The 26138-nt window shown below is 41.1% G+C and overlaps 1 protein-coding gene across 3 annotated transcripts in view; it reads right to left on the reverse strand.

Annotated features, from left to right (window-relative positions):
* The window catches only part of slc31a1 (solute carrier family 31 member 1), a 77495-nt gene that overhangs the window by 37196 nt on the left and 14161 nt on the right, over positions 1-26138 (reverse strand). The window contains exons 1-2 of one of the 3 annotated variants that reach the window (XM_072566360.1): positions 24302-24369; positions 23100-23262 (exon numbers count right to left, since the gene is read on the reverse strand). The exons of 1 other annotated variant lie outside the window; for it this stretch is intronic. The gene's annotated coding sequence lies outside the window, so the exon portion shown is untranslated. Of the gene's footprint in view, positions 1-23099; positions 23263-24301; positions 24389-26138 lie in introns of those variants that run through there. One more of the 3 variants, XM_072566361.1, reaches the window with a different exon arrangement.

Raw genomic sequence — 26138 nt, forward strand, 5'->3', positions numbered from 1 at the left:
CTATACCCATAGATCGGTTTGCTTCTTTATCCATTTAGACTCTTACATGACAAAGTAGTTAAAAAAAAGTTCTTCACACAGACAAATAACAGGATATTGAGTTCTCTGTTCAGTCCTGCTTGTAAATCTGAAGTTTTAAGGGTAATCTGAGAGAAAGAGGAATAATGAAGACAATAATGGGGCTGGGGATAAAACTAGATAATTTCAATAAAGATAAACACTGCAGAAGATTGATGGGATGAATGGGCAGTGATTCCAAAGCACCAAATTGAACTGCCTTAATGTACACAAGAAATGTCTGCTGCCTGCAAATAAATTTCTTGCACAAGAGCACTCAGGTTCATGGTGTGGATCAATGTTAGTGAACCAGCTACTGCTCAAAAATCTACAGATCACAAGAAGAGTATAATAATTTATAAAACACCAAACCCCATTAAATTACATGAAACACATCTCTACCATTGATTAGACAATAGACAATAGATGCAGGAGTAGGCCATTCAGCCCTTCGAGCCTGCACTGCCATTCAATATGATCATGGCTGATCATTCCCAATCAGTATCCTGTTCCAGCCTTATCTCCATAACCCTTGACTCCACTATCTTTAAGAGCTCTATCCAATTCTTTCTTAAATGAATCCAGAGACTGGGCCTCCACTGCCCTCTGGGGCAGAGCATTCCACACAGCCACCACTCTCTGGGTGAAGTAGTTTCTCCTCATCTCTGTCCTAAATGGTCTACCCCGTATTTTTAAGTTGTGTCCTCTGGTTCGGCACTCCCCCATCAGCGGAAATATGTTTCCTCCTGCCAGAGTGTCCAATCCTTTCATAATCCTATACGTTTCAATCAGATCCCCTCTCAGTCTTCTAAACTCAAGGGTATACAAGCCCAGTCGCTTCAGTCTTTCCGTGTAAGGCAATCCTGCCATTCCAGGAATTGACCTTGTGAACCTACGCTGCACTCCCTCAATAGCCAGAATGTCTTTCCTCAAATTTGGAGACCAGAACTGCACATAGTACTCCAGGTGTGGTCTCACCAGGGCCCTGTACAGCTGCAGAAGCACCCCTTTGCTTCTATACTCAATTCCTCTTGTTATGAAGGCCAGCATGCTATTAGCCTTCTTCACGACCTGCTGTACCTGCATGCTTGCCTTCATTGACTGGTGGACAAAAACACCCAGATCTCTCTGAACAGCCCCTTTACCGAATTTGATACCATTGAGGTAGTAATCTGCCTTCCTGTTCTTGCCACCAAAGTGGATAACCAGACATTTATCCACATTAAACTGCATCTGCCATGCATCTGCCCACTCACCTAACTTGTCCAGGTCACCCTGTAATCTCCTAACATCCTCATCACATTTCACCCTACCACCCAGCTTTGTATCATCAGCAAATTTGCTAATGTTATTGCTGATACCATCTTCTATATCATTTACATATATTGTAAAAAGCTGCAGACCCAGCACGGATCCCTGCGGTACCCCACTGGTCACTGCCTGCCATTCCGAAATGGAGCCGTTAATCACTACCCTTTGTTTCCTATTAGCCAACCAATTCTCTATCCAATCTAGTACTTTGCCCCAATACCGTGCGCCCTAATTTTACTCACTAACCTCTTGTGTGGGACTTTATCAAAAGCTTTCTGAAAGTCCAGGTACACTACATCCACTGGATCTCCCTCGTCCATCTTCCGAGTTACATCCTCAAAAAATTCAAGAAGATTAGTCAAGCATGATTTCCCCTTCATAAATCCATGCTGACTCTGTCCTATCCTGTTACTATTATCCAGATGTGCCGTAATTTCATCCTTTATAATAGACTCCACCATCTTTCCCACCACTGAGGTCAGACTAACTGGTCTATAATTTCCTGCTTTCTCCCACCCACCCTTCTTAAAAAGTGGCACAACATTAGCCGCCCTCCAATCCTCAGGAACCAACCCCGATTCTATTGAACTCTGGAAAATAATCACCAGCGCATCCGCGATTTCCCGAGCCACCTCCTTCAGTACCCTGGGATGCAGGCCACCAGGTCCCGGAGACTTATCAACCTTCAGACCTAACAGTCTCTCCAACACCAAATCCTGGCAAATATAAATTCCCTTAAGTTCAGGTCCTTCAGCCACTGTTACCTCAGGGAGATTGCTTGTGTCTTCCCCAGTGAACACAGATCTGAAGTACCCATTTAATTCCTCTGCCATTTCTTTGTTCCCAGTAATATATTCCCCTGTTTCTGTCTTCAAGGGCCCAATTTTTGTCCTAACCATTTTTTTGCCTTGCACATACCTAAAAAAGCTTTTACTATCCTCCTTTATATTCTTGGCCAGTTTACCTTCGTACCTCATTTTTTCTCTGCGTATTTCCTTCTTACTAATCCTCTGTTGTTCTTTAAAAGCTTCCCAGTCCTCAGTTTTCCCACTTATCTTCGCTAAGTTATACTTTTTCTCTTTTAACTTTATATGTTTCTTTACTTCCCTCATCAGCCATGGCCGCCCATGTCTCCTCCTGGGATCTTTCTTCCTTTTAGGAATGAACTGATCCTGCAACTTCTGCATTATACACATTAGGAAATTAGGAAATTTGTAGGTGACTTCTCTTTTTTCATCCTCCCTTTTTTCAATATATGACAGTTATTTGCAATATATTGAATATAACTGCAGTCCTTGCCGTTATTGAGGAGAGATAAATTAATTCTCTTACTCCTCCACGTCCAGAATAAAGTCCTTTCAGACCTTAGTTTTTTCTGCTACATCTTCCGTATGGAGCTGTTCCCAGTTTCATTTATAAGTTCCTTTACAGTTTAATCTAAACGCAAAATAGAATAACTGTACCCTGGACTTTCAACTCTCAGGTCAGCTTGACATAGCAGTTGCACTCTTATATTGCAACTCAAAAAGTTGTTGGTGGAGCTGACACCAAGGTTTGAGCATGAATCTAGGCCAATTACTTCACAGCAAGATTGAGGATGCTATGTTAAAAGTAGCTGCTATCTGGCCAAACTATGCAGACAGAAACTCATGAGACTGAAAAGCTCTTTGTGTTCTAGCCATACTTACTCCTCAATCAAACTGTGACCCCCTACCTCCTGCACTGTTCTTGCAACATGCATATTTTCTTTATGTAATAAAGGCTGACAGTTTAAAAGTAGTTTGCTGATTTTATACCATTTTAAGACAATCGCTTTCTTGGAAACATTTTGACCAAGGGAGGGAAAGAGAATTAAATAAACTAATGGCAAAAGTATCAGTGGGACATTATGGGGAAGGAAATAGAGAAATTCTCGGTGAAGGCATAACATTGAAAGGGGAATTATAAGCATTGGAGCAGAAAGGTATTCACCAACTTCAAGTCAGCAAATGGACTGGAAAGGAAAAGGTGTCCCAGTGAGCACTGGGCAGAGCAGACCAAAGGAGAGGACAGAGAATATTCAATGACTCTTGTCTTGATGGCAGGGCAAAAATTGAGGGGTCAGATTGTACTCTAGGGTTAGAATACACAATTTAAGGAAGCAGGGAAAGATTGCTGGGTTGACCCTAACCATAACTTTGCACACAAGACACTAAACCAAATCCACATCCACCTGTTCAGTTGGACATAATTAATCAGACTCCCCTGGTGTCCTGAACAATACCAAGCCCACAGCCATCACTCCAAACGTACTGTCTAGCCATTTCTCATCTAATTTTGTGGGTCCTTATGATACTGAAATTCGTTGCCACATTTACTAATGGAACAGTGATTATATTTGAAACAAGACTTGTTTTGGAAGTAACCAAAGATATTAACAGATGGATGTAACTCTTCTTTAATTATTCTAGGTCACCTTATCAATGCCACTACATATCTTATGTTCTTTAATTCTTCCTTATCTTAACAGATTATAAAGTCCATGATCTATAGGCCATCAAAAATATATTGCTTTTTACATCAAGATCAGCCTTTCTGTTCATCTTTCCCCTTGACTCACTACACGTACACTCCTTTTGAAATTTAGCCAAAGATAAATACAGTACTTAGATTGCCTGACCAGCAAATTATAAAGCCTCAGTAAAATTTCTGCTGTAATGACATTAATTAAACATTATGACTGAACAACCAATGGGGGCAGCGAGATCGATCATTTTTACATGAGGGTACATGACCAGCTGCATCTCACCACAGGGAAGGGGAAACTATGTGTATTCAAGAGTTACAAGTCAGTGGGATGTTGGTATATACACTATAAAGAAGAAATTCCTGCTCAGAGAAGTATGGTATCAGGCACCTGCAGGATAGGGTGAAATATGATCCTGCTTTACACATACAAAACATTAATCTCCGCACAAAGTTGTGTGTCAGTCGTTTAAGACGCATGGACAACAACAGGCAAGGGGCTGACCCAAGAAGTTGCGATTTGTTTGCTTGTCATGACACAAGGATCAGGACAGAACACCCCTCACCTCTCCCCCCACTCCTTCCTATGTGGATCCCCCTCCAACCAGTGACATCAGGTATCCATCACAGCTACAAATCAATGCATATGGAAAGAAATCAAACAAAAACAAACACACAATCCTCACATCTGCAAAGATTGAGAAATTGGAGATTTGCTGTTGAAAAATTCATTTTCACACATTTTAGATGAATTTAGATTGTTCCCTCAGAATGCACTTGAGTGTCAGTTCTAGAAGCAAACCTGAACACATACAGTCCTTCTGTCTCAAACTTGAATGCAGAATCTAAGCAAGCAGAGTGACAGCACACATAATTCAGCTCCTCTGTTAAAGTTTTATTTCTTGCACTACCCTTTCCACACAGGCCATCAATATCTCAGACGATCAGTATGACCAAATAAAAACAACGTTCTTTGAAATCCTACTCACCCTGTTGCGGCTATTCATGGCCACGTCAGTACTTTTGTAAGAGCCCTATACCTACTCTGTCATCTGTTGACATATATATGAAGAAGCAGATTAATGTTTAATTAACTTTTACAACTCAGCACCATTGATTAACTTGCTACTGTGATTACCTTGACACTGTTCAGATATTGGCTCAGGTAATGATGAAATTTATCTACTGTGTAATTCAATGTTCTAGTTTCAGTTCTTGTGCTTTAGCAATCACATTAGGAGGAGGGTAGGCACATATCAAGCAAATTCGGGCTAGGGAGAATAACAATCAGGCATGCTTAATGTCCCCTACTAAAGATGTATAATGGTTTGCCTGATGGATAAGGACAAAGATCAGAATTAATTTCCAGATGTCCATCAAAGCTCAATTTCAAGTACCAGATGTGGATCAGAGGGTAACACTCTTGCCTCACGCATTAGAAGATTGTGAGAGTCCAATTATTACACTTTTGTTTGTGAAGCATTGCTATTGACAGATTGGCTATGTTATTTCCTATAGCCCAAGAGTTTTTGCATTAGTTGGAAAGCACTCTGGAAGGTCTGTACATCTTTATAGGCTTTATATAAATTCAAGTATTTAATTCCATGCAACAAATATAATGGCCCTTCTGGTCAGGTACCCAAGGATTGTTATTCACACATGGGATGGTAACCCACGAAAACACCTAAAGGTCTGAAAGAAAAAGCTTAAAGGTAAACTGAACTATTTTTAAAGCATTGCAATCAATTAGTAGTTAAGTTCTCAGACTTAAAAGCACATTTTTTTTCTGGAATTGCTTTATCATGTGAAAGTGATCTTGCTTCAATTGCCAAATCAATTTTTCATGTTATTTTGGAGAGGAGTTGGACATTGTTGGCACACTGGGTACTCCACTGTGAATGCAGTCGTAGCCCAAAGCAGATGGAGAAAATGGATGCCTCCTTTCTTTAGATGATTGATTAATAGGTAGCACAGGTTATAGTACAAGTCGGGTCAGATCCAAAGCAGATAGCATAGATCAAGAATGGGTTATGGATGCTTAATAATTCTGGTTTTGGGTCATGTTCTTTCTTCATGATTTCATGTAACACTTGTCAAATAATATATAGAAAAGCCCAACTAATTAAAATAAACTCACAGGTCACCATTCCCTGACATCTATTTCACCAAATCTGCAAACAAAGATATAGTGAAAATAATATCCTAATATCTCAGATCGAAAACAGAACGTTCACAATACCCAAGCATTACATACCTTCAGCAGGTGCATCCTGCCAAAAAAACATTGATATGCTTGAACCGGTTCTTGACCAACAAAATATCAAAGCCTTGCAACTTTTTTGAACTATTCAAGAGCTTCGGGATGCAAATGTTCCCCATTACTTTATGCATGGTAATGCCTGAACAATTCAGAATCAAGTTGTTAACCTAGTAGCACCCTGAAGTATAAATTGCAGCTATCAATTCAAATTTGCTTTTCTTGCTTTTGTCCTGATGAGCGTAAAGACAAAAGGTTTTAGTAGGGGTCTCTTTTTAGCAACATTCACAACATTTCAGCAAGTACCAACTCCATTCTCAACAGGATTTTAATTCAAGTCATTTGTAGATTAGAAACTGAATAAAATGGGAAGCTTGATGCAACTTCACCCAGTACAATATTTCCTCTAATATTCCCAACTCCTCCTGTCTTTGTGTATACTTGTTTGTTGCATAGTACTGGAGCAGAAATTCTATCCACTAAATACTGGGAAGATTTTAGGCTACCTGTCTACACACTCTGCAATAAGCTACATTACGAGGCAAATGCCTCAATTCATCTCCCAAATTACAGTTGAAGGCTAATGGAGTCTTTACTAACACTTGACCACACCTCTTTTTCATAGAAAGCAGCAAACTGACAGACGCCTGTTTACTGTGAAAGCAGTAGTGGTGGTGAGCTACATTCTGGAGACACTGCAGTCCACGTGGTGTAGGGAGTACCCACAATGCCATAAGGAGGAGTGTTTCAGGATTTTGGTCCCTGCACACAGCAAACAACTCCACCACCCTGCAGCCAATCACTTCAACTACCCCTCACCTTCCCCAAGGACATGCAAATCCTGGTCCTCCTTCATCACTAAATCAAAGCCACCCACCAACTGGAGGAAAAATGCCTCATCTTCCATCGAGACCCTACAGCCACAGCATGAACACTGACTTCACCAGTTTCCAAACCTCCCCACTTTCCACTGCAACCCAGATCCAACCCTCCAACTCAGCACGGCCCTCTTGACCTGTCCATCTTCCTTTCCAGCTAGCCGCTCCACCAACCTTTCAAAATCACCTCCTACCTGTATCCACCTATCGCTTTCCCACCTACCTCCTCCCCCCAGCCCCACCCCCAATTTATATCTCAGGTGCCTTCACCCCACCCTAGTTGCCATTGATTCACTTTTCTAGGGCTTCTACATGTCACACTTGATCAAATGCTGCTTTAATGTCAAGAACAGTCACACTCACCCCTGAAATTCTGCTCTTCCTTCAGTGTTTGAATTGAGGCTGTAACAAGTTCTAGAATGGAGCAACCCTGACAGAACCTAAAATGAGCATCAATGTGTAGGTCGGTGCTAATTAAATGCTGTTAAATTGCACTTTGCCGATGATTGAAAAGACATTGTAAGGGTGATAACTGGCCAAAGGTGAATTTGTCTTGTTTCCAATGGACAGGACCAACAGGGCAATTTTCCACCTTGTTTGATTGACTTAAAAGGGCGAACAACCTATGTAACAGCTCAAAGAATATTCCATTGGGACTTTGCAGAGGCCTTTCCATTAATATGGCAGTTTTATTTATTTACAAGTTCTCACAGGGAATCATTGATATAGTTATTGCCAATACTTAGTGTACCAAGTTGGTTGGCTTCAGCTCGAACAGATGGAGGTACACAAATTACTTGTGTTTCCCAAGAACTGAGAGGGGAAAAAGATTCATAACAAGTTTGCAAGCCTCTGCTCACTTATAAAAGTCTGCACATCCATCTTGATTCTGTGCAAAAAAAAAATGGAAGCCCAAATAACCATGGATGCTGGAAATCAAACAAAAACTGAAACTGCTAGAAATGTTCAGCAGGTCTGGCAGTATCTGTGGAGAGAAATCAGAGTTAACATTCTGGGTTTAGTGAGCCTTCCTCAGAATATTCAAATATTCGCTTCTTGCCTTCGACAAAGAATGCCACTGAATGAACTCCAGTGGCAATAAGACTATCACTCAGGCAAAAAAAATCCCAAATTTGAATCATTACCTTTAAAAAGGAGAAAGAGAGAGAAAACAGAAGGAATTAATTTTTAAAAAACTCAGGGATTTTGAAGCCCTATGAAATTATTTTTAAAAACACAATAGTTAATTTTGGAAGAGGTACAAGGATGTAAACAAGCAAAGGTAAATTTACTTTAACTATGTTTAAATTTCAAGGCCTTTCACAATAGATCAGGAACTCCAAAACATTGTGCAAGACATAAACAAACTGTGGCTTTGCTCATTTGAGGCTTCAATGTCACATCCCAGATGGCGCAGTGTGACTTGGGGGTACTTGTGCATGAAACACAAAAGCTAGCACACTGGAAGCCTGATGGAACAAAAACAAGAAATGCTTGAAAAATTCAGACCTGGCAGCATCCGTGAAGAGAAAGCAGAGTTAATGTTTTGCGTCCAGTGACCCTTCAGAACTGACTGTCGATAAGCGAAGGTTTGAATGTATGCTGAAGATTGAATGGTGGGTTTGGAGCTGAGAGCAAAAAAAAGAGTTGAGCAGACAAAGAAGTGGGTAAAAGGTCAGCCTGGGGGAATGGATAGCTGCTAATGGGGATTATTAGTGGCTGACAATGGGATTACTGTAGTAGCAGCCCATGTGATGACAGGGCGTGGAGTGTGGGAGTTGGGGTAGGGACATGAGACAAGATGCTGAAACCCTAAAATTGTTTAACTTCATACTGAATCCTGAAGGATGCAGAGTTCCCAAGCAGTAAATGAGAAGCTGTGGTTCCAGCTTGTGCAGAGTTTTGCTGGACAACTGTAGCAAGCCAGAGATAGAAATGTTGGCCAGGGAATACGGCAGTGTATTGGAGTGGCAGGCAACTGCAAGCTCAGCGTCATTTCTGTGGACTGACATTTTCCCGTTGCTTGCCATTTCTCCCATTTTCTTATCCCACACACCAGACCCTGTCATAACATGGACTGCTACCACAAACAATCTCAAATGTCAGATAGTCATGACCCCCATTTGCAGCTGTTAATTCACCTAGGCTGACCTTTACCCACTCCTTTGTTTGCCCAATTTAGGCTCCATCCCCACCTATTGTTTAGTCCTACATTCTCCTCCGACCCTATCTTCAGCATATATCCCAACTTTTTCCCAGCTACAATCAGTTCTGAAGAGTCACTGGACTCAAATTATTAACTCTGCTGTCTCCTCAGATGCTGTCAGATCTTCTGAGATTTTCCAGCAATTTTTGTTTCAGACTTCCATCGTCAGCAGTTGTTTTGTTTAAGGCTAATGGAATGCTGGTCCTTATTTCAAGAGGTTTGGCGCCTTAGAATAGTCATAAGTCTTAATGCATCTGATAAGATGGTAAGATCACATCTAGAATTCTGTGATCAGTTTTGATTTCCTTATTTAAGGAAAGAAATCTTTTCATTGGAGGCATTTCAGAGAAGGTTCACTAGGATGATTCCTAGATTGTCTTGTGAGCAAAGATTGAAGAGGTTGGGACTCTACTCTTTGGAATTAAGAATGAGGGGTGATCTTGTTGAAACATATAGGATTCTTAAGGGTTTGACAAGGTAAATGCTGAGAGGATGTTTCCCATCCTGACAGGGTTAGGACCAGATGCAGAGTCTCAGAATAAAGGAGCACCAATCTAAGACTGAGATGAAGAGAAACTTCTTCTCTCAGATTGAGAAGAGTCTTTGGCTCTCCTTCCACAAAGAGCTGTGGGAGTAGAGTCCTTGCTTTTTTAATGCCAAAATTGATTCTTGACAACAACGGAGTCAGTGTTATTGGGAAAAACTACGCTTTCAAAGTGGCAAAGTGGTAGTGAGCAATTTCAGATCAGCCATGATCCCATTGAATGGCAAAGCAGCCTCGAGGGGCCAAACAGCCTAGTCTATTTCGTATGGTTTGATAGGATCATCTATAAGAAATGTGAGCAGTGAATACATCCAAAGTGAGCTTGTAAAGATTCAAGTTCATATTTTCATCTGTTCTGGCTGCTCAAGTAGAAAGGTTGACTGTCCTTGCAGCTTTGGTGAATAACGTAAGCAGTAAGCTAAGTCTTTGTAGGCAGAGTACCATAACACAACACAATTATCCATTGGCAAGAAACAAAACTCAACCCTTTATCAGGGCATGAGAAATTCTGATGCCTGATACACTCCTGATAATTTCCCACGCTTAATATCCCTATGTAGAAGCAAGATCACACCTGCATTGCACACTTATTTCTGTTGAAATTTTTGACAAAGATACATTACTTTACTTATGATTTAAGATGAAACATTAAACTTCTGGATGAAGAGCGTAGACCTGAAATGTCAACTCTCCTATTCCTCGAATGCTACCTGACCTGTGCTTTTCCAGCATCTACAATCCTCACTTTCTTCCTAAAACATTAAATTACTTGCTGAATATGACATGAAACATCTATGACATTAATCAAACAGCAGGGCGATTCTCCTGGCATAATAGAACAGCTACAGTATACGAGGTGGATATTTGGCCAATCATGTCCATGTTACCTCTGTGCAAGCAACTCAGCTAGTCCCAATGCCTTCCTTTCCCCATAACCTGCAAATCTTTTCTCTTCAGATAATTTTTCAATCTGCTTTTGAAATCAACAACTGATCCTCCTTCACTACACAAAGAGTGGATTCCAAGTCATAACCATCTTCTGGATGAAGCAGCTTTTCCTCAGGATGCCTCTGGCCTTTTGTGCTTCACCTCAAATCATACCCTCTTGCCTTCAAGTCTTCTACCAATAGGAACAGTTTCCGGAACTAATACAGGCAGAACCTTGATGATTTTGAGTATCTTTACTCAAATCTCATCTTAAAAACTCTCTCTTCAGTAAAGAATACAGCCCCAGCATCTCCAATTTATCTATCTGACTAAAGTTGCTCAGGAACCATTCTGGAAACCTTTTTTGTAATGTCTCCAATACCTTCACATCCTTTCAAAGGTTTGGTGTCGAGATTGAATTCAGTTCAGGTGGAACCATTTTAAAAAATATTTACCATAACCTCCCTACTTTTGGAACTTATATTTATAAATTCTGAGATCTTGCATGCCCTGTAAAACTCTGTCTTCCTATATTTGCCATTAAACTGAATTTAGACTTTCATCTTCACCTAAGAACTCTTAGAACCAAACAGTTCTGGTCTGGAACTTCCAAACCAGCTCCTTACACTGAGATAGCCTATATTAACAACACTAAATGATCATCTCCCTTTCTCAGGATAATTGTTTTACACATTCAATTTCAACTAAGAACCCCACAGAATTGCCTAAACTTAATAAATGTCTTTTTTTCTAAGTTACGCGTGATTCCCCCAAACTCCCAAAAATACTAAATATTCCATGTAAAGCTTAATACATGACATTGTTGTCTTTGCTCACTCAAAATTCTCCCAATATAAGCAAATTCCCATAAGCCTCTGGGACATTATCTTAGGCTCCTTTATTAAAAGATATCGTGGCTAGAAAAATACTTAAGTTAATCATTTATCGTCTTCAGACAACATAAAACTATATGCCACTAATTCAAAATTCAAAACTCCAAAAATAAATATTAAAATACATACAAATCACACACCTCATTTCACAATAGTGTATGAAGCATACATAAGTGTTTGTTTATGCTTGGATATTTATCGAAGATCATAAAGTGTGTCTTCTCTTGTTCTTACACCTGACCTAAATCCAGATCGTGTTTCACCAATCTCTGCCTCAAATCATGTTATTACGATTCAAGTAATCATGACAGAATGGGGAAAGAAAAAAATCCAAGTATGTTCAAACTGAAAAGAAAATAAAGAACGTATATAAGTTTAGGAGAAATGCTCCAATGAGATGTATATTGAAGTACTGTAGCTGGGGGGAAACAATAAAATTGGAGTCTTGCACCAGAAAGTGAAATTATTGACACATAGGAAGAATGTGATAGCAGATAATGGATGCAAAATAAACAAAGGTGGCAAAGCACTTGAAAACAATGCAAGTGCAAGAAAACGGGCAGAACACAAATACATTGATACAAATCAAGACGTGGAGGTAAACAATGGACACAACATTAGGATATTGAGAAAAAAACTCTTTGAATTTCATCAGTACAAGGCAAACCCCTTGTATAGATGGAACAACAGAACTAAAAATCCATAGAGAAGTAGAATTAGAAGCGATAACAGAAATGTTTTCAAATTATTACCAAAGGATACAGTTCAGTGGCTTGAGGCAGTCATTATATTACTGAACAAACTTAAAACTTTTGGAGTGCAATCATTTTAGAACTAAGCTTAATGAGTCACCTCATTAAAAATGATGATTTCTTTTTAAAATCAGCAAGCTGTAATAATAACAACCACCCCTAATGATTAGCACTGGAATATTGGCCAACTTCAGTATGATTAGTTTGTGCTAATGACCTTAAACGAGGGAGCATACTAAATAGAAAAAGATCTACAGGAGGAAGTGTTTTGGGTGGCATGGTGAATAGGACAGGAAATAGGAATGCTCCATCTAACAGTCAAAGAAACAGACATAACTGGGACAACAATTAACAAAGAACAATACAGCACAGGAACAGCCCCTTCAGTCCTCTAAGCCTGTGCCAACTTATTTTGACCTTCTATACCAAAACTGTCTTGACTTACAGGATCTGTATCCCTCTATTCGCTTCCCAGTCATGTACTCATTCAGGTGCTTCCTTAATGTTGCTATTGTGTCTACTTCCATGACCACCTCTGGCAACGTGTTCCAGGTACTCACTATTCTGTGAAAAAGTGTCTTACACATCTCTTTTAAAAACACACACACACACACACGTGTAATTGACCCCTCCACCCTGGGGAAAAAGCCTCATACTTTCCACTCTATCTATTCACAATGTTATAAACTTCTATTTGGTCACCCTTCAACCTCCTGCGTTCCACCGAAAACAAACCTGGTCTATCCAACCTTTCTTCATAGCTAAAACCCACCATACCAGGCAACATCCTGGTAAATCTTTGCTGTACCCTCTCCAAAGCATCCACATCCTTCCAGTAGTGTGTTAATCAGAACTGTATGCAATATTCTAAGTGTGGCCTAACTGAAGTCCTATAAAGCTGCAGCATAACTTGTCTATCCTCATACTGAATGCCTCTCCCAATTATGGCAAGCATGCCATAAGCTATTTTTACTATATTATCTACCTGCTCTGCTACCGTCAGTGATCTGTAGACCTGCACACCCAGATCCTTCTGCATATCATTACTCGTAAGGGTTTTGCCATTCACTCTATAGTTTCCAACTATACTTAACCTTCCAAAATGCATCACCCCACATTTGTCAGCATTAAACTCCATTTGCCATTTCTCTGCCCCTGCCTCCAACTGATTTATATCCTGCTGTATTCTCTGGCAATCCTCCTCACAATCCGCAACTCCACTGACCTTTGTATTTTCTGCAAACTTGCTAATTAGACCACAGACTTTTTCTTCCAAATCATTTATGTAGACTGCAAACTGAGGTCCATGCACTGATCCCATGGAACACCACTAGTCACAGACCTCCATTCGGAAAAGCATCCTTCCACCACTAAGCCAGTTCTGCATCCATCTTGCCAGCTCACCCCAATACCAAGTGACCTCACCTTTTCTGCCAGTCTGCCATAAGGGACCTTGTCAAAAGCTTTACTGAAGTCCATGGAGACAACATCAACTGCTTTTCCCTCAATAGCTTTTGTCACCTCCTCCAAAAACCCAATCAAGTTAATCAGACATGACTTGCCTCGCACAAAATTATGCTATCTATAGCTAGTACGTCTATTTGCTTCTAAATGCGTATAGATCTTGTCCCACAGAATCTTTTCCAATAATTCCCCTACCATCAATGTGAAACTAACAGGTCTGTAACTTCCAAGATTATCCCTGCTACCTTTAAACAATGGGACAACATTGGCTATTCACCAGTCCTCTGGGACTTCACCTATTGCCAAAGAGAATACAAAGATGAATACATCAATAGTGCTGCTTCCCTCTTTTATCTGGCATTGGAAAAAAAATATCAATTTCACTTCCAATTGGAATTGCAGAAGCTACAACTCCCACAGCTATCTGGACTACACCTGCTCCCACCATGCCTCCTGTAAAATGCTATCCTTTATTCCCAATTCCTCTACCTCTACAGCATCTGCTCTCAGGAGGACCAGTCCCACCACAGAACACACAAAATGGCCGCCTCCTTTGAAGATTGCAATTTCCCCTCCCACGTGGTTCCCCTCCCCTCAGGGCATCTCATCCACTTCCCGCACCTCCACCCTCCAACCGCAACAAGGACAGAGCCCTCCTCGTCCTCACCTTCCACCCCACCAGTCTCCGTATACATCACATCATCCTTCGCTATTTCCGCCACCTACAAACAGACCCCACCACCAGAGATATATTTCCCTCCCCACCCCATCCACTTTCCGTAAAGACCATTCCCTCCACGACTCCCTCATCAGGCCCACAGCCCCCATCCCACCCTCCACTCCTGGCACCTTCCCATGTCACCACAGGAACTGCAAAACCTGCACTCACACCTCCCCCCTCACCTCCGTCCAAGGTCCCAAAGGAGCCTTCCACATCCAAAGTTTTACCTGCACTTTCACACATCATTTACTGTACCCATTGCTCCCAATGCAGTCTCCTCTACATTGGGGAGACAGGACCCTACTTGCAGAGCACTTCAGAGAACATCTAACAGACACCTACACCAACCAACCCCACCGCCCCATGAGTGAACACTTCAACTCCCCCTCTGCCAAGGACATGCAGATCCTAGGCCTCCTCCATCACCATTCCCTAACCACCAGACACCTGGAAGAAGAGCACCTCATCTTCTGCCTCGGCACCCTTCAACCCTACAGCAAAACTAAAAACTACAGCATCGATTTGAATTTCACCAGTTTCCTCATTTCCCCTTCCCACCTTATCCCAGTTCCAACCTTCCAACTTGGCACCGCCCTCATGACCTATCTTAACTGTCCATCTTATTCCCACCTATCCGCTCCACCTTCCTCTCCAAACTATCACGATTACCCAGACCTCCACCCACCTCCCATTTATCTCACCACCCCCTTAACTCTCAGCCTTATTTCTGATGAAGAGCTTTTGCCTGAAACATCAAATCTCTTGCTCCTTGGATGCTACCTGACCGGCTGTGCTTTTCCAGCACCACACTCGTGACTCTGATCTCCAGCATCTGCAGCCCTCATTTTTCACTTAGGCATTTACCTTCTCCCTTGTCCGTCACTATCCGAGGCCCCAGACACACCTTCCAGGTGGAGCAGCAATTTTCCTGCACTTCACTCAATCTAGTCTGTGCTTGCTGTTCACAAGATGGATCCCTCTACACTGGGAAGACAAACAACAGACTAGTGACTGATTGCAGTATAACTACTGTGTCTGTAAAAGTGACCCTGAGCTTCCAGTCACCTGCCACTGCAACACAATGATCCTATAATATTTCTATTTCAGGCCAAGGTACCTCAGGACTCAACACTGAGCTTAGCAACTTCAGAAAATGAATAGTCCACTATGTTACCTACTCCCACACTTCATAAATATTGTTTTGTATGGATTGCTGCCCGCAGAGTCAATCAATTTTCAACCATCTGAATCTCTATCATCCCCCTACAAAGCTATTTTACTCACCATGTGGCTGGGAGAAGCCACTCACTGGGGGTTAGTGATGGTTGTAATGAGGGGAGCAAAGGCCATAAAAACACTAAGTGTTCTGTTGCAGTGTACTAACTAGGATGCTACTGCTGTGGACTAGGCCAGACTACTCAAAACATTAAGTAGGCAGCCCCAGACCATAACTTTGCAATTTGTTTCGGTAAGGGTACAGTGAAAATTACATGGACTAAGATAGGTTGACTACTAGATTTTAAAACAGACAAAAATTTATTTGCAAAATTACATAATGAAACACAAAGAACAGAATAAAGAACCCCTACAGAACTCAGCCTATCCAACTAGACTTAAATTGTGCTGTTCAGAATATACGCAACGGTCCCAATAAGAAAACTCCCTTTAAAAACCAACATAAATGGAACACATGCTTACAGGTTTAAGTTGAAGGTCAGAAAAAGAGAGAGTTTCCACACAGCTCCCTGTTGAACTTCTCACCAGCTCAAGACTGAACTAAACTGCTCAACTCAGCTAGAGAGCTGACCACTTCCCTTTCATTATACAGGTCACTTCTAAAACATGACCACTATGGCCTGAAGTCTCAACTGTTTACATATAAATAAAAGGCCTCTCAAAATCTTTTTCATCTCTACCAAACCAGACTGATCTGAGCCCAGCCCGGCTTATTGACCCTCAATCAAATCAAGGACAGAGTCTTCTCGAGCCAAGGAATAGCTTTTAGAAAATAAAAAAGGGACTAGCTTTGACACTGTGAATTTGTTAACAGCATACAGTTGTTAGTTTTTTCAACAAACAACATTTGAGGTACAGAAAGCAATTTCCAGAAATACAGGGGATGGAGGACTGTAACTAGCACAAAACATTTTCCTCAATGGATCGGAAATGTTAATGGAATTAAGGTTTTAAAATTATGACAGGGTCACAAGTCGAAGAAATCGGGAAAATTATATGACAAAAACATGGAAAGATTTACCAAGTGACTAGCAGAAACTCAATTAATTGAAACAAATTAGAAAATAATCTTATTTAAAACTGCAAAAGGAAGAGACTAAGTTCCCCAGATAATTATAACGGGCAAGATGTCAAGAGTTTTGGGACTTCCTGAAATCATAACTCCCATTTATGGAACACCTTTAACTTTTATTCTCTATTACATATTAAGATTTTAAACTAGAGGCAAAACATCAGGTTTTCCAAGGAAATTCATCTTCAATTTTGATGGCCACATTGTTCCTGATCCAAGTGCCTCAAATGCTCAACTAACAAAGAGACGCTGTCTTTCAATAAATTACATTCCAAATTAATTGAGTTAGGAAAGAACCTTGAGATTTCAGTTAAAGAGATGGCTGTACATTAAATCTAAAGTCAGCACCAACTCATTAGCAAAGTTACAAAGAGCTCTAGGTTCAACTCCCAAAATGGAATATTCAACTGCAAACTGAGAAATCCAGGGTAATCTTGCACTTCACAAGAAAGAGCATGACTGTTGATTTATGTAACACACTTAATGTAGGAACAGCCCAAAATTGATTCAAGGCATCTAATTAAAGCAGATGAGCCAGAGAAACAAATAGGTGGCTAACAATTTGGTGAAAGAATTGTGCTTAAATGGAGGATCTTATGGAGTGAATTCCACATTGCTGAGTCTATAAGTCTGAAGACAAATAGTACAGAGGGTGCACAAAAAATCAGAAATAAAAGAATGCAGACTTCTCCCTCCCTCCCACTTTTGCAGAAATAGCTATGTCTGCCTTGAAGATGGCCAATCTATTTTTTTGTATGTATCCATCAAATCCCTAAAACAGATTATTTGAAAATCAAAATTCTCAATAAAACTAAAAGGTGACAAATAGTCAAATTATTATACTGTAATTCATTGCCACTCGTGCTTTGGTCATAGATCACATATTACTTAATTAATCTCCAGTTACAAATTTCTTTTTAACTACAATGACTCAATCAACATTTGCATCACTGAGATATTGAGAGGACAAAACATTCCACTCCATCTAATCCATTATCTGGCATGGCAATCATTGCCTGTTACCTCTTCACACCTCACAGGCAGGCACAAATGACAACCGGAAAATTCATTGGCCAAAATTTTTCTTTGGAACTTCATGAGTATTGTGTTCCTCGCATTTTCATGACTTTCTATGTTACTTTCATTCCACCCAACAAGGTGATGAATTAACTTAATTCAGAACAGTTAGAGAGTCATAGAGATGTATAGTATGGAAACAGACCCTTCGATCCAACCTGTCCATGCTGACCAGATATCCCAACCCAATCTAGTCCCACCTGCCAGCACCCAGCCCATATCCCTCCATACCCTTCCTATTCATATATCCATAAAACGGCTCTTGTTTTGACTTTTTTAAATCCAAAGTTGCAAAACAGCATATAAAACAGTAATTGCTGCTCCTGGAATTAGAGGAAATCACCTCCCAACACCTAAAATACCTCAAAAAAGCAACAGCTGGTATAGCCAGTAATTTTTCCTGTCCTCCATCTTGGATTACCCAGAATCTTGCAGTTAAAGCAAACTGAGAGTGTAGCAGAGTCGCAATGTCTCTAAACAAATAATCCAGAGGCCCAGGCTAATTTATTGGGGACAAGAGCTCAAATCGTACCATTGGAGCTGGTAGAATTTAAATTCAAATTCAATTAACAAATCTCAAATTGGAAGCTAGTCTCAGTATTGGTTACTATGAGAACTGTCCTTTGTGGTTATAAAAACAGTTAGTAACAGTCCTTTAGTGAGCATCCATAACAATGTGATTGGCTCTAAACTGCCTTCTGAAATGAGGGAGCAAGTTCTTGGATGATTATAGATGGCAACAAATACTGGCCTTGCCTGCAACATCTGCATTCCATGAAAAAATAAAGACAAAGATCGCAATTTAAGCTCTCGTGTTTTCATCTTCCAGAATTTATCTCGCCCTCCACCCATGGTCGTTCAGTGGTTAGCACTGCTGCCCCATAGCGCCAGGGACCCAGGTTTGATTCCACCCTCGGGTGACTGTGTGGGGAGTTTGCAAGTTCTCCACAGGTCTGCATAGGTTTCCTCTGGGTGCTCAGATTTCCTCTCACAATCCAAAGATTGGCAGTTTAGGTGGACTTACCGGACTAAATTGTCGATAGTGCAGAGGGATGTACAGGTTAAGTGGATTAGCTATGTGAAATGTAGGGTTACAGGGATAGGGTGTGGATCTGTGTGGGATGCTGTTTAGAGGGTCAGTGTGGACTCGGGCTGACTGGCCTGCTTCCACACTGTCGAGATTGTGAACTACTCCAAACATATCAATTTCCCGAACGTACTTGCTCAATTCCTCAACTGTATAAGACCAAAATGAGTGTGTATGGACTACTTCACAGTTCACTGCCCTCAGGCTCTGAGCATTTTCCAATTATGTAGCTGTCAGAGACAGGATGGCAGGTTTTTTTGCAACATCTCTTGAATTGGGACATGGTAGTGAACCAGACTGCCCTTAGATTGACTAACTCAGAACAGACAGTGTTGTTTGTTTTAGGACAAATATTTCACCAGCCAAAAATCTTGAACAATTCCCACTGCGTAGCACTTAGCTGTGCAATAGGGACATCATATCCCGTGAAGGACATTGAGGAATTTTACAGAGTACAATTTGGAAATAGTTTAACAGAGCAGCATGGCTTTTAACTACATGCAGAGAGGGTGCCAGTGTTGCAATAAGAAACATGCCTGTTAGCTACATCAACCAAAATTTACTATTGCTGAGTTGGAGTAAATAAGAGTTGAATACTTTATAAGCTCCTCTGCTAAGAGGCTACTCCATTAAAAAAAATAGACAGTGAACTCCAACTTGTCATTTAACCTTGGGGGAACACAAACCAAATTCAATTTCCCCACACCACCCCTTAGCAGGCAGGCAGGCAGACAGGCGTAGACACAAAAACACTCAGGCGATTACATGATGGTTGTAATGGAATGGTAAGTGGTGAGTGAAAGATGAGAAGAGTTTAGTCACAATTCCGCAGCTATGGCAGTGTTGGGAACATTTGACAGGCCTGGTCTTTCTTGTCAAACTGTACGGTATGTTGTGATAGGTTTAACAAACTCAGCACAGATGAGAAAATAAAACTGGAGTGATCTGGGTCTCTGAGTTAAACACTGCCTTGATCATCGCAGGGGGCCTCTTATGGTACACAATGGTAGTGATCCTACCTCTGCCCCAGGAGGCCCAGTTTCAAGTCCAACTTTCCCTAGAGGTGTATAACACCATCTCTTTAAAGGTTAAATGGAAAATATCTAAATGGGCCATTTGGGGATTGCAACACAAGCCTTTTCCGCTGCCTACCTGGTAACCAAATCAACACGGCATTTATCTCACACCTAACAGTCAGCTGAACAAGGCTACATTATATTTAGAACAATAAGGTTGACTAACTATGTCGTAGCATGAACACAGAGGGTTTGAAAACAGCAATGGCAGAAATCTATTAACCTTCACAAGGAATGTAACAAATTCAAATGGAAAAACATGGAATTATCCATGCATAACAATTCAAAGTCTCCATCTGACTGCTTTTAAGGCAAGGCAATATTCTTGCAGTATTATTGCTAGACAATTCACCCAGAGATCAAAATGCTCCGGAGACACATCGCTAACCAGTACAGCTACAACATTGGCATCTCCCAACAAGGTGGGCAATTGCCCAGCTTTGTCCCTGACCTAATAAGCAGGATAAATCTAACTCAGTTAATTACTGTCCCAATAGTTTATTCTGTATCACCAGTGAAGTGATAGTAGATGCCAACAACAGTGCTATCAAGCAGCACCTGCTTAGCAACCTGTTCAATGATGCTCAGTTTGTGTTCAACCAAGGCCATTCAGCTCCTTACCTCATTATAGCCTTGGCTCAAATATGGACAAAAGAGCCAAATTCCAGAGATGAAGTGAAAGTGACAGCCCTTGACAGTAAGGCTGCATTCAACAAAGCGTGGCATTAAGGTGCCCTAGCAAAAGTGGAATTAAGAGACAAACTCTCCAGTGGCTGGAGTCATACTTGACACAAAGGAAGATGGTGCTGATTGAAGTTCAGTCATCTCAGCTGCAGGACATTCTTGCACATATCCAAGGCTCAACTATCTTCGGCTGCTTCATCAAGACCTTTCCTCCATAATATCATAAGTGGGGATGTTTGCCAAGGATTAAACAATGTTCAACAACATTCACAACTCCTCAGATACTGAAGCAGCCATGTTCAAATACAACTATATCTGGGCAATATCTGGTCTTGGGCTGACAGCTATCAAGTAACAATGAATACAAATGCCAGGCAATGACCATGTCCAACATGAGACACACAGACACAGACAATCTAACCACCACCCCTTTACATTTGATGGTGTTACCATCACCTCCATTACTCCACTATCAATATTCTGTATGGCTACTATTATCCAAAAACTCAACTGTACTCATCACATACAGTGGCTGCAAAAGCAGGTTAGAAACTAGGAATTCTGGAGTAACTAATTTCCTGGTTCCCCAAAGCTTGTCAAACATCTACAAGGCACAAGTCGGGAGTATGATGGAATACTCCTCACTTGACTGGACAAATGTAGCTCCAACAATACTCAAGAACATTGACACCATCAAGGACAAAGCAGCTTGTTTGATTGGTACCACTTCCACATAATTCACTCCCTCCACTAGCAATGCTCAGTAGCAGTGTGTACTATCTATCTAGAAGGCATGCTACAGAAGTTCACCAAAGATCCTTAGACAGCATCTTCCAAACCCACAAGTACTTTCATCTATGATAGGGCAGCAGATGCATAGGACCAGCACCACCATTTGCAAGTTCCCCTCTAAGCCACTCACCATCCTGACTTGGAAATCCTGGAATTTCCTCCCTCAAAGCATTGTGGGTCAACCTACAGTGTGTAGAATGCAGCAGTTCAAGGCAGCAGCTCACCACCACCTTCTCAAGAGCAACTATGAACAGGCAATAAATGCTTGCTAACCAGCAATACACACATCCCACGAGCAAATAAAATAACTCAACTCATGTTCCCAGGATCAGGCTTCACATTTTGCCATGACAAACAGCAAATTTTGAATTGAATAAAAACCATTAATTAGAAGACTAATGGTAACTACATAATTATCAATTGTCAGAAAATCATATCTGTTCACTCATATCCTTCAGGGAAAAAAAACTGTTTTCCTTATCTGGTCTGGCCTACATGTGACTAGGAACCCACAGTAATCCTGAATCATAACTGCCCTCTGTGAAATTAGAGATAAGATTAAATATTGGACTAGCCAGTGACACACATCCTGTAAATGAGGAAAAAAAACAAAAGAAAAAGAACATTCTCACAAGGGAATAGATCAGACAGGTCAAATTTTTTTTTTAAAACAGCAATAGGGCATTCAACCCAATTGATGTATAGTGACCTATGACTTCCACCTTATTTCAACAATTCCACTTGCACATTTGCAGTTCTAAAGGGGAGTTACTGGACCCGAAACGTTAATTCTACTTTCTCGCCACAATTGCTGACAGACATGCTAGGTTTTTCCAGTAATTTGGTTTTAGTTTCTCATTTCCAGCATCTGCAAGTTCTTCAGTTTTAAAAATAAAAGGTTCTTCCATTGCTTTCTTCCTCATGTGGCTTCCATGTAAACATCAATATGCTGTTTGTCTCTGCTCACAGCATTCTCCAACCTAATCACTGAGTGAAGAAGTTACTCCCAAATTTTTTATTCCATTATTTATAAACTCTTGTTTTATTCTTTCCCAAAAGTAGTAACATCCTGTCTGAACCTACCTTTTGAATTCTGTCAAGCGGTTTCAATACTTCTTTTCTAGAAAGCATTCTTGTCTGTTCAGTCTTTCCTGATAGTTCAGTTATTATCAGATCCTTTGGCCAACTCAGACTCAGTGAGGCCTTAAAAACTTTTAGCTTGTGCTTAGTGTATACTACTGGCAACCTCCCAATTCAAGGATTGGAATGACTTTTGTATAACATACCATCTTTTTAATCTCTAGCTTGTATTTAGAAGGTTAGTTCACTTATTAACAATCCCTGAATGAACAGAGGCTCACAAGAGATCAAACACTTCAATGTAAATGCAAGTTGAGAAGATTTCTGGGCTCCATAAAAAAAAATTAAATCAGTCTTTTGTGGATCTCTCAGGCTGTGGATATGAACAGCTTTTGATTGCAAAGCAGTAATGTCTTGCAGAGACCCTCTTTCTGAAATAAAACAGGTCAAACCAGAATTGATCAACAAAACTGGAGTTACCTTATGCTACGGCTCGTGACTCAGGCAGTTCCAATTTAGAACTTAGCCTTCAGTTGATAACTTTTCCGAGCTTTCCTCTGGTCTCACAGTCACGATGGCACAGGAGGCCATAAGGTCCATCAGGTCAATGCCAGTTCTCTGTCAATCAGTACACTCCCCTGTTCTAACATTGTAACTCAAAAGGTTATTTCCTTCATGTGCTCATCCAATTTTTTTTTGTAAATATATTAGCAAATTTTAACTTTACAAACATATAAAATTATTGAAAATACAATAACAAATATCAGTACAATAAAAAACAAGTTACAATACAACTACTGTCTACTAACTACTAACCTACTCCATAACACAAAACAAACCTGAACTGTGCAAAGCAACACCAAAAGAAAAAGAAAAAAAGCAAACAAAATAAATCACAAAACACAGAACAGCTATGCTCAGCACAAAGCTCCCAAACAAAGGAACGGGAGCATTGTACATATACCCGTATTAACTCAGGAGACCCCTCCCCCACTGGCTTGACAAATATAATCATCCTGGTTAAACAAATGCCCTACTTAAGATAACGGACAACTCTATATCCAATTAACTCAAGTAGGGCTGCCATATCTTATAAAAATGGTCTGTTGTGTGATACATCATGTTTGTAAAAATAAGTCCAAGGGAATGTGCTCCATAATTAATTTCTGCCATCCCAGTAAGCCCGGTGGGTTCTCAGACACCCAATTCATCAGAATATTCTTCCGTGCACAGTGTGCAAGAATATTCAATAGTTTCTTCCCATGCCCATCTAAAGATGATAAATTTGGTAGACCTAACAGGAGAGATATCGGGTCTACTTTGACTTTAGTCCTCAATACCCTCCCTATCTCTCCCGCCACAGCGCTCCAATAAACATGGAGTCTGTGGTATGTCCAGAAGCAATGAGTAAGAGTATCTACAATTATTTTACATTTGGGGCACACTGAAGATGCCCCTTATTTAAACTTCACCAGACGGTCTGGTGCCAGATGAGCCCTGTGCAGAACTTTTAACTGCGTAGCTCATGTCCAATTACAGACTGAGATCTTTCGCGTATTCTCCCACATGCTCTCCCATGTTTCAAAAGAGATCTACACTCCGAGCTCTTGCTCCCAGACCTCACATAACCGGTTAATATCCTGCCAGGCCCTGCCACCCAGTAGGTGATAGAGGGCACTAACCGAAAGGGTGCTTGTGGAACGTAGGAACAACCTCACCGTCTCGGGCTTATAAAGAAGCGTAGTTTTCTTCTGGATGAAATCCCGACCCTGAAAAAAAATGGAAAAGGTCTCTGCTGGGCAACCCGTATTTGCGGCTCAGTTGCTCAAAAGACATCATAACCTCCCCCTCAAATAAGTCTACCAAAATAGAAACTCCTCTCGCTGCCCATAATCCATCATTCCTGGTTGGAACCTAGGCATGCCAACTACAGACGTAAGTGGCGAAGTCTTGGATAAATAACCCTCACTGATGCATCGCCCTCAATGCCTAGACTGTACTAATGATAATGGGGTTCCAGCAGTGGTCCATAACTGCCCTCATCTTATCCATGAACTACAGGTTAATAAGAGGGCACTTTGCCTGTGAGGCCTCAATATCTAGCCATATGGAGTTTAGATCGTTACCTACCCAATCACAGACAAAGGATAGCAGGGAACTCAATTAATACCTCCTGATGTCTGGGAAATCAACTCCTCCTCCTCCTCGAGGCAACTGCAATTTAGTAAGTTCGATGAGGGGCTGCCCACGATGCCAGACAAAGGAACCAAACTACCCCATAAGCTTCTGTAGTGTTGGCCTGGGAAACATTATAGGGAGCATACGCATGGGATAAAGCAAACGAGGAAAAACATTCATCTTAAATGAGAAATATTCAGCCCAGCCATGAAATTGGAAGAGCCTCCCATCTCTGGAGATTTCACTTAATATTGTCAAGCAAGTGAGCAAAGTTAGTCCAAAATAACAGATCAAACTTGGAGGTAATAAAAATGCCGAGGTATTGGAACTCTGTCCGTGACCACTTAAAAGGGAATTTAGGGTCACCTTCAACTTCTGGTACATCCTTAAGGTTCCCCAAAGGCATAGCCTCCGATTTTGCAAAGTTAATCTTATATCCTGAAATGGGGTATATTTGGGGTATGAAATCCTAGCCCCAAATGAATTGATACATTGTATCAAATGGGGTACGGAGGTCATCGGCTTCAATAAAAACACAAAGGACATCATCCACATACAGTATAATCTTGTGTGCCCTCGATCCCACTTCCGGAGCAGTTATGTGGATGAATGGCCTCTGCCAGCGGCTCTATGACCAACGTAAACAACAACAGTGAGAGGGGGCAGCCTTGACGACTACCCCTACCAATCCTAAAATTCCCAGACTTCACCCCGTTGGTGATGACTGCAGCCAGAGGGTAGAGATATGAAACCTCCACCCAGCTAGCAAAGACTTCACCCAACCAAAACTGTTCTAAGACAAAGATACTGCCATTCCACCCAGTCAAATGCTTTCTCTACATTTAAGGAAATCACGAATCCCCGAATCGATCATTGCTGACAAACTTGGACCATATTCAGCAACCTTCTAATTTTATTAGAGGACCTATGGCCCCTTATAAAGCCTGTCTGGTCCTCTTTAATAATATGGGGCAACACCCTTTTCAATCTAAGCGCCAGGATCTTGGACAGAATCTTGAAATCTGAATTTGAGAGATGGGCCTGGATGAGGCACAATCCTCAGGAACCTTCCCCTTCTTCAGAATTAAGGAAAGATTAGCTTCTCTCAAAGATGGTGGCAGGCACTCACGCATATAGGAGTGATTGTACATCTCCAACGTTGGCTCTAACAGAATCCCTATAAACTCCTTATAAAACTCACCCGGGAGACCATCAGGGCAGGCGCTTTCCCACTCTGAAGTTGCCTAGCTGCCTACTGTATTTCCTGAACTGTCAAGGGAGCATTAAAGGAGAGAGGCCTGTTCCGAGGTTACCCCTGGAGGTCCAAGTTCTTAAAAAAGG

The sequence above is a fragment of the Chiloscyllium punctatum genome, chromosome 49 (genome assembly GCF_047496795.1).
Source record: "Chiloscyllium punctatum isolate Juve2018m chromosome 49, sChiPun1.3, whole genome shotgun sequence".
Lineage (NCBI taxonomy): Eukaryota > Metazoa > Chordata > Chondrichthyes > Orectolobiformes > Hemiscylliidae > Chiloscyllium > Chiloscyllium punctatum.